Source organism: Macaca mulatta, chromosome 15 (genome assembly GCF_049350105.2).
Source record: "Macaca mulatta isolate MMU2019108-1 chromosome 15, T2T-MMU8v2.0, whole genome shotgun sequence".
NCBI lineage: Eukaryota > Metazoa > Chordata > Mammalia > Primates > Cercopithecidae > Macaca > Macaca mulatta.
In genome coordinates this window covers 88,460,859-88,472,318 of record NC_133420.1, presented here as the reverse complement: position 1 = coordinate 88,472,318, position 11,460 = coordinate 88,460,859, and the positions used below count along the sequence as shown (strand labels likewise).

Genomic DNA, 11,460 nt, shown 5'->3' with positions numbered 1-11,460 from the left:
CTCCCTCCCTCACCACGTGGGAATTAAAAATTAAGATGAGATTTGAGTGAGGACACAGAGCCAAATCATATCATTCAGCCCTGGCCACTCCCAAATCTCATGTCTTCTCACATTTCAAAACAAATAATGCCTTTCCAACAGTCACCCAAAGTTTTAACTCATTTTGGCATTAACTCAAAAGTCCATAGCCCAAATACACATTTGAGACAAAGTAATCAAAAGTAAGTTAGTTACTTCCTAGATACAATGGGGGTACAGGAATTGGCTAAATGCTCCCTTTTCAAATGGGAGAAATTGGCCAACAAAACCCAGCTACAGACCCCATGAAAGTTCAAAATTCAGTGGGCCAGTCATTAAATCTTAATGCTCCAAAATGATCTCCTTTGACTCCATGTTTCACATTCGGGGCATGCTGATGCAAGGGGTGGACTCCCACAACCTTGGGCAGTTCCCTCATGGCCTGGCACTGAGTGCAGCTTTTTTAGGTGCATAGTGCAAGCTGTCAGTAGATCTACTATTTTGGGGTCTAGAGGATGGTGGCCCTCTTCTCACAGCTCCACTAAACAGTGCCCCATGGGGACTCTCTGGAGGTTCCAACCCCACATTTCCCCTCCTCACTGCCCCAGCAGAGGTTCTTCATGAGGGCTCTGCCCCTGCAGCAGACTTCTGCCTGGACATCCAGGCTTTTCCATACACCTACTGAAATCTATGTGGAGATTCCCTAACCTCAATTCTTGACTTTCACAACGATTGTAAGTTCCCTGAGGCCTCCTCAGTCATGTGGAACTGGGAGTCAATTAAACCTCATTCCTTTACAAATTACCCTGTCTCAGGGAAGTTCTTTATAGCAGTATGAAAACAAACTGATACAGTAAATTTGTACCACAGAGAGTACAGCACTGCTATAAAGATACCTGAAAATGTGAAAGTGACTTTGGAACTGGGTAACAGTCAGACATTGTAACAGTTTGGAGGGCTCAGGCCCAACACCACATAGAAGATATGCCAAGGCTTGGGGCTTGTACCCTCTGTAGCAATGGCCTGAGCTGTACATTGGCCCTTTTTAGCCACAGCTGGGACACAGGATGCCTAGTCCTGGGGCTTCACAGAGCAGCAACGGGGCTCTAGGAGCCACTGAAAAAAACATATTATTCTCCTAGGCCTCTGGGCCCGTGATGGGAAGTGTTGCAGTGAAGGTCCCTGACATGCCCTGGAGACATTTTCCCCATTGTCTTGGTGATTAACATTCAGCTCCCGGTCACCTACAAAAATTTTTGCAGCAGGCTTGAATAGCTCCCCAGAAAATGAGTTTTTCTTTACTGTTACATTGTCAAATTGCAAATTTTCCAAACTTCTATGCTCTACTTCCCTTTTAAACATAAGTTATAATTTCTGATCATCTCTCTCCAGTTCAGAGTTCCACAAGTCTCTAAAGCAGGGGCAAAATGCTGCGAGTCTCTTTGTCAAGCATAACAAGAGTGACATTTGATCTAGTTCCCAATGAGTTCCTCATCTCCATCTGAGAATATCTCAGCCTGTACTTCATTGCCCATATCACTCTCAGCATTTTGATTAACACCATTCAACAAGACTTCAGGAAGTTCAAAACTTTCCCACATGTTCCTATCTTCTTCTGAGCCCTCCAAACTGTTCCAATGTCTGCCTATTACCCAGTTCCAAAGTCGCTTTCACATTTTCAGGTATCTTCACAGCAGTGCTATACTCTCTGTAGTACCAATTTACTGTATCAGTTTGTTTTTGCACTGCTACAAAGAACTTCCATGTAAAGGAATGAGGTTTAAATGACTCCCAGTTCCACATGACTGGGGAGTCCTCAGGGAACTTACTCCAATCGTGGTGGAAGGGAAGCAGGCACCTTCTTCACAAGGTGTCAGGAGAGTGAAGAGCAGGGGAAACTGCCACTAATAGAACAATCAGATCTCGTGAGAACTCTCTATCATGAGAACAGCATGGGGGAACTGCCCCCATGATCCAATCATCTCCTTCCCTAGACATGTGGGGATTACAGGTCCCTCCCTTGACACATGGGGATTAAAATTTGAGATGAGATGTGGGTGGACACAGAGCCAAACCATATCAATTACACTGATTTTTGAATGTTGAACCAGGCTTGCATATCTGGGATAAATCTAATTTAGTTATTTAATAGAATATTTTTAATATATTGTTAGATTTCATTTCCTAATACAGGAGTCCCCTCATATCCTCAGGGGAATATGTTTCATGACTCCCAGTGGATGCTTGAAATTGCTGATAGTACCAAATCCTGTGTATACTGTGTGTTTTCCTATGTATGTACCTATGATAAATTTTAATTTATATTTTAAGTATACTTAAGATTAATAATGATAATGAATACTAAAACAGAACAATAATAACAATATGCCAGCATCATTACTTTTGTGCTTTGGGATCATTATTAAGTAAAATGAGAGTTGCTTGAATGCAAGTAAGACAATTCTGTGACAGTTGATCTGATGACAGAGATGGCTACTAAGTGACTAACAGGCAAGTAGCATATACAGGGTGGATACACTGAAGAAAGGGATAATTCACATCCTAGGCAGAGTGAAACGGGACATTACAGGATTTCATCACACTGCTCAAAACAACATTAAGATGGATGAATTGTTTATCTCTGAAGTTTTCCATTTAATATTTTCATACCACTGTTAACTGTAAGTAATCAAAGATACAGAAAGTGAAACCACAGATAAGGGGGACTACTGTATTTTGTTAGGGATTTTTCATTTGTGTTCACAAGAGATATTTTATTTTTTACACATATGATCTTGAATATATTAAAAAATCACTAAAGAAGCTTAAGAGCACAGCCAAGTTTTCCTTTCATAAATCAACAGTACAAGAATATAAGTTATTGAAGAAATCTCCCAATCTTTCTTTCAAATACGAATGAACATGTGTTCCCATTGAAAGAACAAACTAATATTAAATCTTTGGAAGTTATACTAACTTTTAAAAAATATCATTATTATCTGGGAATTCAAACTGTTCCTACCAATCTCTTTCTTTTACATTTAGATTTTGTTTCTAGTTTTTGACTCCTGAAGGTTAGTATAATATCTTAGCTGGGTGATTTTAGGTAACGGATTTCATTTTAAATAATTCCTATAGTGTCACCTTTTAGTCCTCAACCTGGATTCTGGCATCATTCAATTCACATCCAACTTCTTTTAGGTGCTACTATTCCTGTTGCTGTTTCCACAATTCCTAGATCAAATTTTGCCCTAATTCCTTGCATCAGCTGCCTTTTGAATATTACCTCCTGACTCTTCCTGGAGACCAGGGGAGGAAGATTTTTTTTAAATGAGTTCTTGCATGGAGCGATTCTGGATCTATATTCTCTTGTCCCACCATATTTATTCCTAACATGACCTGATGCCTGGGCATTTTATGATTTAATAAGAATTTATGGCAGCATAAGAGTTAATGAAATACACTCAAAATGCAGCATGTAGTGTGAACAGATAAGAAAACAGAAATGGATACTAAGAGGACATCAAGATTTAAAGTGCAGAGAGAGCCTTTTGGCTCTCTGATCAGCACCATGGCGGTTGGCAAGAACAAGCGCCTTACGAAAGGCAGCAAAAAGGGAGCCAAGTAGAAAGTGGTTGATCCATTTTCTAAGAAAGATTGGTATGATGTGAAAGCACCTGCTATGTTCAATATAAGAAATATTGGAAAGACGCTCATCACCAGAACCCAAGGAACCAAAATTGCATCTGATGGTCTCAAGGGTCGTGTGTTTGAAGTGAGTCTTGCTGATTTGCAGAATGATGAAGTTGCATTTAGAAAATTCAAGCTGATTACTGAAGATGTTCAGGGCAAAAACTGCCTGACTAACTTCCATGGCATGGATCTTACCCGTGACAAAATGTGTTCCATGGTCAAAAAGTGGCAGACAATGATTGAAGCTTATGTTGATGTCAAGACTACCGATGGTTACTTGCTTCGTCTGTTCTGTGTTGGTTTTACTAAAAAACACAACAATCAGATACGGAAGACCTCTTATGCTCAGCACCAACAGGTCCGCCAAATCCGGAAGATGATGGAAATCATGACCCGAGAGGTGCAGACAAATGACTTGAAAGAAGTGGTCAATAAATTGATTCCAGACAGCATTGGAAAAGACATAGAAAAGGCTTGCCAATCTATTTATCCTCTCTATGATGTCTTCGTTAGAAAAGTAAAAATGCTGAAGAAGCCCAAGTTTGAATTGGGAAAGCTCATGGAGCTTCATGGTGAAGGCAGTAGTTCTGGAAAAGCCACTGGGGATGAGACAGGTGCTAAAGTTGAACGAGCTGATGGATATGAACCACCAGTCCAAGAATCTGTTTAAAGTTCAGACTTCAATTAGTGTCAAATAAAAAGTGCTGTATGTGGGAAAAAAATAAATAAATAAATAAAGTGCAGAGAGATAAGGAACCATGAGAAAAAATCTCAGAAAAGTAGGTGGGAAACCAGTTTAATGACATATGAATTAAATTAGGAGACAGTTTCAAGATGTAAAACAAATTAAACCATGTAAGGTAATCCAGGAACCTAAGGAGCATGAAAAATAAATTTAACACTTGGATTTTGGCAATTAAGAGATCCTTGTTAACCTCTGAGTTAGTGGCTCTGAATAGCAATGGAGCATACTGATAAGTGGTGGACTCTGAAATCGGACTGCTTGAATTCACCAGCTTTACAACTTACTAGTCATGTGACCTTGGGCAAATCACTTAAATTCTATGATCCTCAGTTTCTTTATCTGCAAAGTGGGTATCATAAGAGTAATTGTCTGGGTTCTGATTTTAAATGAGTTATTATATCTAAAGAACTCAGAACAATATCTGGAACATAACTATATAAATGGTCTTGAATATGCACCACCCAGATTTTCTTTCAAAGAAAGACTTACTATCTGAGTTTCTAGAATAGCTGTCAAGAAGTAACTTTCAGCTGTCATATTCTGTTGGGGTTACCTGAGGTGGAGACTCACCACACCCAAAGTCATGCTCTTTCCAAGACAGCATACATCCAATAAGTGATTAAGAGATAACAAATAGGTCCAACTATTTCAGCCCAACACAGAAGATCTCTGATGGGTTTGATAGCTCCAAAGTTTCTATCAGGCTGATCAGGCTTCTTTTTCTTAGCCAAGCATGGTGATTCTAAGGCTTTTCCATTTCTAATAAACATCTTACACACTGAAGTTTTCCCAAGAGTCTGTTTCTCAGTGAACTCAAATTGTGACATAAGTGTAGATTGCTTTTATATTTTTAGTTGGATGTATCGGCGAATCAGATGGCAGTAGTAACATTAGATATTTTTCTGAATGCTTTATTTACTGACTGTGTTATTAAAACCATATTAGTATTAACCCTAAATGAAGTTTTAAAGTTTATTCTCCTAATTATTATCATAGTAACTTCCAAAGAATTTGCACAGAAACATAACCTATTTTTTCATGACAAACTAAACTCTTAAAAGCTCGTGTCTATAAGGAGAAATAGCCATTAAAAATCACCATTGACTTTTAGGTAGTAGAAAGTAAATTACAAATAGTATAAGTAGTCATCTTCACTACAAAATACCCAACATACTGTATCTCTGCATGCTAAAAATGATTATTTTGTCGAATAAAAATAAAAGATCAAAATGTTGGGCACAAATTGATATTATGCTCATTAAAATGAACATAGCATTAAAAAAAAAAAAAACCCTGGAATTCAAAAAACCCATAGAAACAAGAAACATACCAAACAATTTAAGGTTTCTATAATGAGAGGTATGGGGGTTTTGATCCAAGAGATTTACGACATTACGAAAAAATTATAACAAATCTATAGAGACTGAGCTTTTATTTTTAGCTCCTGAATTACAAGATCTGACATAAAAATATCTCTCTCTTCCCCTAACCCACTTTCAAGGACCTCATTTTTTTCATCTTTTGACTTCTAACTGCATTTTTTTTTTTTTTTTTTTTTTTGAGACGGAGTCTCGCTCTGCCGCCCAGGCTGGAGTGCAGTGGCCGGATCTCAGCTCACTGCAAGCTCCGCCTCCCGGGTTTACGCCATTCTCCTGCCTCAGCCTCCCGAGTAGCTGGGACTACAGGCGCCCGCCACCTCGCCCGGCTAGTTTTTTGTATTTTTTAGTAGAGACGGGGTTTCACCATGTTAGCCAGGATAGTCTCGATCTCCTGACCTCGTGACCCGCCCGTCTCGGCCTCCCAAAGTGCTGGGATTACAGGCTTGAGCCACCGCGCCCGGCCCTAACTGCATTTTTTAAATGTCTGAGTTCAAATGGTTGTGAGAACTTATATGACTAAGTTATGTGTGAAGGGAAATAAAGCACCAGAATGTGAGTGGGGGATTATTTAGTGGCTAGCTTTGCATCAGTTCTCCTTCAGAGGAGGACTCATGCAATTGTCAATGGCTTTAGAAGACTGCATAATTTAAGGGAAGCATAAAGAAAATTTTCCTCATTGGCAATGGTTGTTAAAAACTGAAATGAGTTTTCAAAAAAGAGATTGTAGAACAGATAAGAAAGGGATATCTTTAAATATAGTCTAGATTAAGGCCAGGGGCAGTGGATCATGCCTGTAATCCCAGCACATTTGGAGGCCGAAGCAGACGGATCACCTGAGGTCAGGAGTTCGAGACCAGCCTGCCCAACATGGCGAAACCCTATCTCTAGTAAAAATACAAAAATTAGTCAGGCATGGTGGTGGACGCCTGTTATCCCAGCCACCCAGGAGACTGAGGCAAGAAATTCGTTTGAACCCAGGATATGGAGGTTGCAGTGAGCTGAGATTGTGCCAGTGTACTCCACGGTGGGCAATAAGAGCAAAACTCCATCTCAAAAAAAATAATAATAAATAAATACAAAATAAAAAAAAAATATATATATATATATAGAGAGAGAGATTATATTACAAAATATTGGCTGAACAATAGTTCTGCCTAAAGAAAAATACGTGTGTGTGTGTGTGTGTGTATTGGGGGATTTCAAATAAGAATCTTTCAATTTCAATTGAATCTATAATATGACTTGATATAGAGGCTAACTTCCTTGAAAAAACATCAACAACACAATAAACATTGATTAAGACCACTAACTCAAAATTATTCTATTAAAAATATATCACTATATCTAAAATATTATTTTAAATATACCTAATGCATTTTATTTTGAATAGCTGAAACTTACTCCCAATTTGGTTGTTATGTAAATGAAAACAATGCTTTCCTAAGTAATGCCTATTACTTTAAAAATTCTAATTTTCCAGAGACTTAAAAGACATATTGCTCCCCAAATTCTTATTCAAATGGATTTAAGCCTTAGATACGTTTCTCTTAGAACAGAGATGGGATGAAAAGTAAGCCAAAATATTAATGTAAAAATAATAAATCATCTGGATCGGATTTTTCTTTTTCTTTTCTTTTTTTGAGACGGAGTTTCACTCTGTTGCCCAGGCTGGAGTGCAATGACATGATCTTGGCTAACTGCAATCTCCATCTCCCGGGTTGAAGCAATTCTCCTGCCTCAGCCTCCAGAGTAGCAGGCACTACAGGCATGTGCCACCACACCTGGCTAATTTTTGTATTTTTAGTAGAGATGTTGTTTCGCCATGTTGGTCAGACTGGTCTCGATCTCCTGACCTAAGGCAATCCACCCACCTTGGCTTCCCAAAGTGCTGGGATTACAGGCGTGATTCAATGTGCCTTGCCTAGCTTTCCAGGTTCCACAGAGATCATAGTGGAAATGACTTTTTAAAAAACTTTTATTTTAGGTTTGGGGGTACATGTGAAGGTTTGTTACATAGGTAAACTTATGCCATGGGGGGTTGTTGCACAGATTATTCCATCACCCAGGAATTAAGCTCAGTACCCAACAGTTATCTTTTCTGCTCCTCTCCCTCTTTCCATCCTCCACTCCCAAGTAGACTCCAGTTTCCTTCCTTGTGTTCATAAGTTCTCATCATTTATCTCCCACTACTTGTAAGTGACAACACACGGTATTTTGTTTTCTGTTCCTGCATTAATTTGCTAAGGATAATGGTGTCTAGCTTCATCCATGTTCCCACAAAAAAATAACATGATCTTATTCCTTTTTATGAGCACATTGGGTTCCATGGTGTACATATACCACATTTTCTTTTCCTTTTTTTTTTTTTTTTTTGAGACAGAGTCTTGCACTGTCGCCCAGGCTGGAATGCAGTGGCGCTATCTCAGCTCACTACAAGCTCTGCCTCCCGGGTTCATGCCATTCTCCTGCCTCAGCCTCCTGAGTAGCTGGTACTACAGGTGCCCACCACCACACCCAACTATTTTTTTGTATTTTTAGTAGAGATGGGATTTCACCGTGTTAGCCAGGATGGTGTTGATCTCCTGACCTCATGATCCCTCCGTCTCCACCTCCCAAAGTGCTGGGATTACAGGCGTGAGTCACCACGCCTGGCCTACATACCACATTTTCTTTATCCAGTCTCTCATTGTTGAGCATTTAGGTTGATTCTATGTTTTCACTATTGTGAATAGCGCTGCAATAAACATTTCCGTGTGTATGTGTTTATGGTAGAATGATACTGGATATTAGGCCTTTGTCAGATGCATAGTTTGCAAATATTTTCTCCCATTCTTTACGTTGTTTGTTTACTCTGTTGATAGTTCCTTTTGCTGTACGGAAGCTCTTAAGTTAATTATATCCCACTTGTCAATGTTTGTTTATGTTGTGATTGCTTTTGTGGACTTTGCCATGAAATATTTTCCCATTCCTATGTCCAGGATGGTATTGCCTAGGTTGTCTCCCAAGGTGTTTATGGTTTGGGTTTTACATTTAAGTTTTTAATCAAACTTGAGTTGATTTTTGTATACAGTGTAAGGAAAGGGTCCAGCTTTAGTCTTCTGCATAGTGCTAGCCAGCTATCCCAGCACCACTTATTGAATAAGGAGTCTTTCCCCCACTGCTTGTTTTTGTCAGCTTTATCCAGTATCAGATGGTCATAGGTGTATAGCCTTATTTCTGGTATCTCTATTCTATTCCATTGGTTTTTATGCCTGTTTTTGTACTAGTAACATGCTGTTTTGGTTACTGTCACCCTGTATGTACTATAGATCAAAGTCAAGTGAAGTGATGCCTTCAGCCTTGCTCTTTTTGCTCAGGATTGCCTTGGCTATTTGGGCAATTTTTTTGAATTGTAATAGTTTTTTCTAGTTCTATGAGGCATGTCATTGGTAGTTTTAGAGGAATAGCATTGAACCTGTAAATTGATTTGGGAAGTATGGCCATTTTAGTGATATTAATTCTGCCTATCCATGAGCATGGGATGGTTTTCCTTTTTTTTTTTTTTTTTTTTGTCTTCTCTGATTTCTTTAAGCAATGTTTTGTAATTCTCACTGTAGAAATATTTCACCTTCCTGGTTAGCTCTATTTCTATGTATTTTGTCCTTTTGTGGCCATTGTGAATGGGACTGCCTTTCTTATTTGGCTCTTGGATTGGCTGTTGGGGTATAAGAATGCTAGAGATTTTTGTAAATTGATTTTGTATCCTGAAACTTTGCTGAAGTTGTTTCTCAGCTGAAGAAGCTTTAGGGACAAGACTATGGGTTTTTCTAGATACAGAATTTTGTTGTCTGCAAACAGAGATAGTTTGACTTTCTTTCTTCTTATCTGGATGCTCTTTCTTTCTTTCTCTTGCCTTATTGTCCTGGCCAGGACTTCCAATATTATGTTGAATAGGAGAAGTGAGAGAGGGCATCACAGTGTTGTGCCATTTTTCAAGAGGAATACTTCCAGCCTTTGCCCACTAAGTATAATGTTGGCTGTGGTTTGTCATACATAGGACTTATTATTTTGAGGTATGTTCCTTCAATGCCTAGTTAATTGAGAGTTTTCAACATGAAGGGGTGTTGAAGTTTATCAAAAGATCCTTCTGTGTCTATTGAAATAATCATGTGGTTTTTGTCTTTAGTTCTGTTTATGTGGTGAATCACATTTATTTATTTACATGTGTTAAACCAACCTTGCATCCCAGGGATAAAGACTACTTGCTAATGGTGGATAAGCTTTTTGAAGTGCTGCTGGATTTGGTTTGCAAGTATTTTGTTGAGGATTTTTGCATCAATGTTCATCAAGGATATTGGCCTGAAGTTTTCTTTGTGTGTATGTGTGTCTCTCTGCCAGGTTTTGGTATCAGAATGATGCTGGCTTCATAGAAAGATTTGAGGAGGAGTCCTTCCTTATCAACTTTTAGGGACAGTTTCTGTAGGAATGGTACCAGCTCTTATTTGTACATCTGGTAGAATTCATCTGTGAATCCATCAGGATGTGGGTTTTTTTTTTTTTTTTTTTTTTTTTGGTAGGCTATTTATTACTCATTTAATTTCAGAGCTTATTATTGGTCTGTTCAGGGAATCAATTTCTTTCTGGTTCAGTCTGGGGAGGGTATATGTGTCCAGAAATTTATCCATCTCTTCTAGATTTTTTAGTTTACATGTATAGGGGTGTTCATAGTAGATTCTAATGGTTCCTTGTATTTCTGTGGGGTCAGTGGTAACATTTCCTTCATTTCTAATTGTGTTCATTTGGAGCTCTTCTCTTTTGTTCTTTATTAGTCTAGCTAGTGGCCTATGTATCACATTAATTTTTTCAAAAAAAAAAAACAGCTCCTGGATTCATTGATCATTTGAATAGGTTTTCGTGTCTCAATTTCCTTCAGTTCAGTTCTGATGTTAGTCATTTCTTGTCTTCTGCTATCTTTAATTTACTCTTGCTTCTCTAATTCTTTCAATTGTGATGTTAGGTTAATTTGAGATCTTTCTAATTTTTTGATGTGGGCATTAAGGGCTGTGAATTCCTCTCTTAACACTGCCTTTGCTGTGTTCTAGAGATTCTGGTATGTTGTATCTCTGTTCTCATTATTTTCAAGTATCTTCTTGATTTGAGCTTTAATTTTATTCAGAAGCATGTTATTTAATTTCCATGTAATTGCATGGTTTTGAGTGACTTTCTTAGTTGTGACGTCTATTTGTATTGGACTGAGGTCCAAGAGTGTGTTTGTTATGATTCTGGTTCCTTTGTGTTTGCTGAAGATGGATTTATGTTCAATTATGTGGTCGATTTTAGAGTATGTGCCATGCAGCAAGGAGAAGAATGTATAATCTGGCTTTTTGGGGTCAAGAATTCTATAGAGATCTATCAGATCCATTTCATCCAATGTTGAGTTCAGGTCCAGAATATCATTGTTTATTTTCTGCCTTGATGACCTAATACTGTCAGTGGAGTGTTGAAGGCTTCTACTATTATTGTGTGGGAGCCTATGTCTCTTTGAAGGTCTCCAAGTGCTTGCTATATGAATATGGGTGCTTCTGTGTTAGATGCATATATATTTAGGATAGTTAGATGTTCTTGTTGAATTTAACTGTTTACCAT

The 11,460-nt window shown here is 38.4% G+C and overlaps 1 pseudogene across 1 annotated transcript; it reads left to right on the top strand.

Moving 5' to 3' along the window:
• The first annotated feature begins 3,571 nt into the window (after nucleotides 1-3,571).
• On the top strand, nucleotides 3,572-4,443 carry LOC714801 (small ribosomal subunit protein eS1 pseudogene; annotated as a pseudogene). Its single transcript, XR_013969.4, has one exon. The product of XR_013969.4 is annotated as a small ribosomal subunit protein eS1 pseudogene (transcript).
• Nucleotides 4,444-11,460: the final 7,017 nt, after the last annotated feature.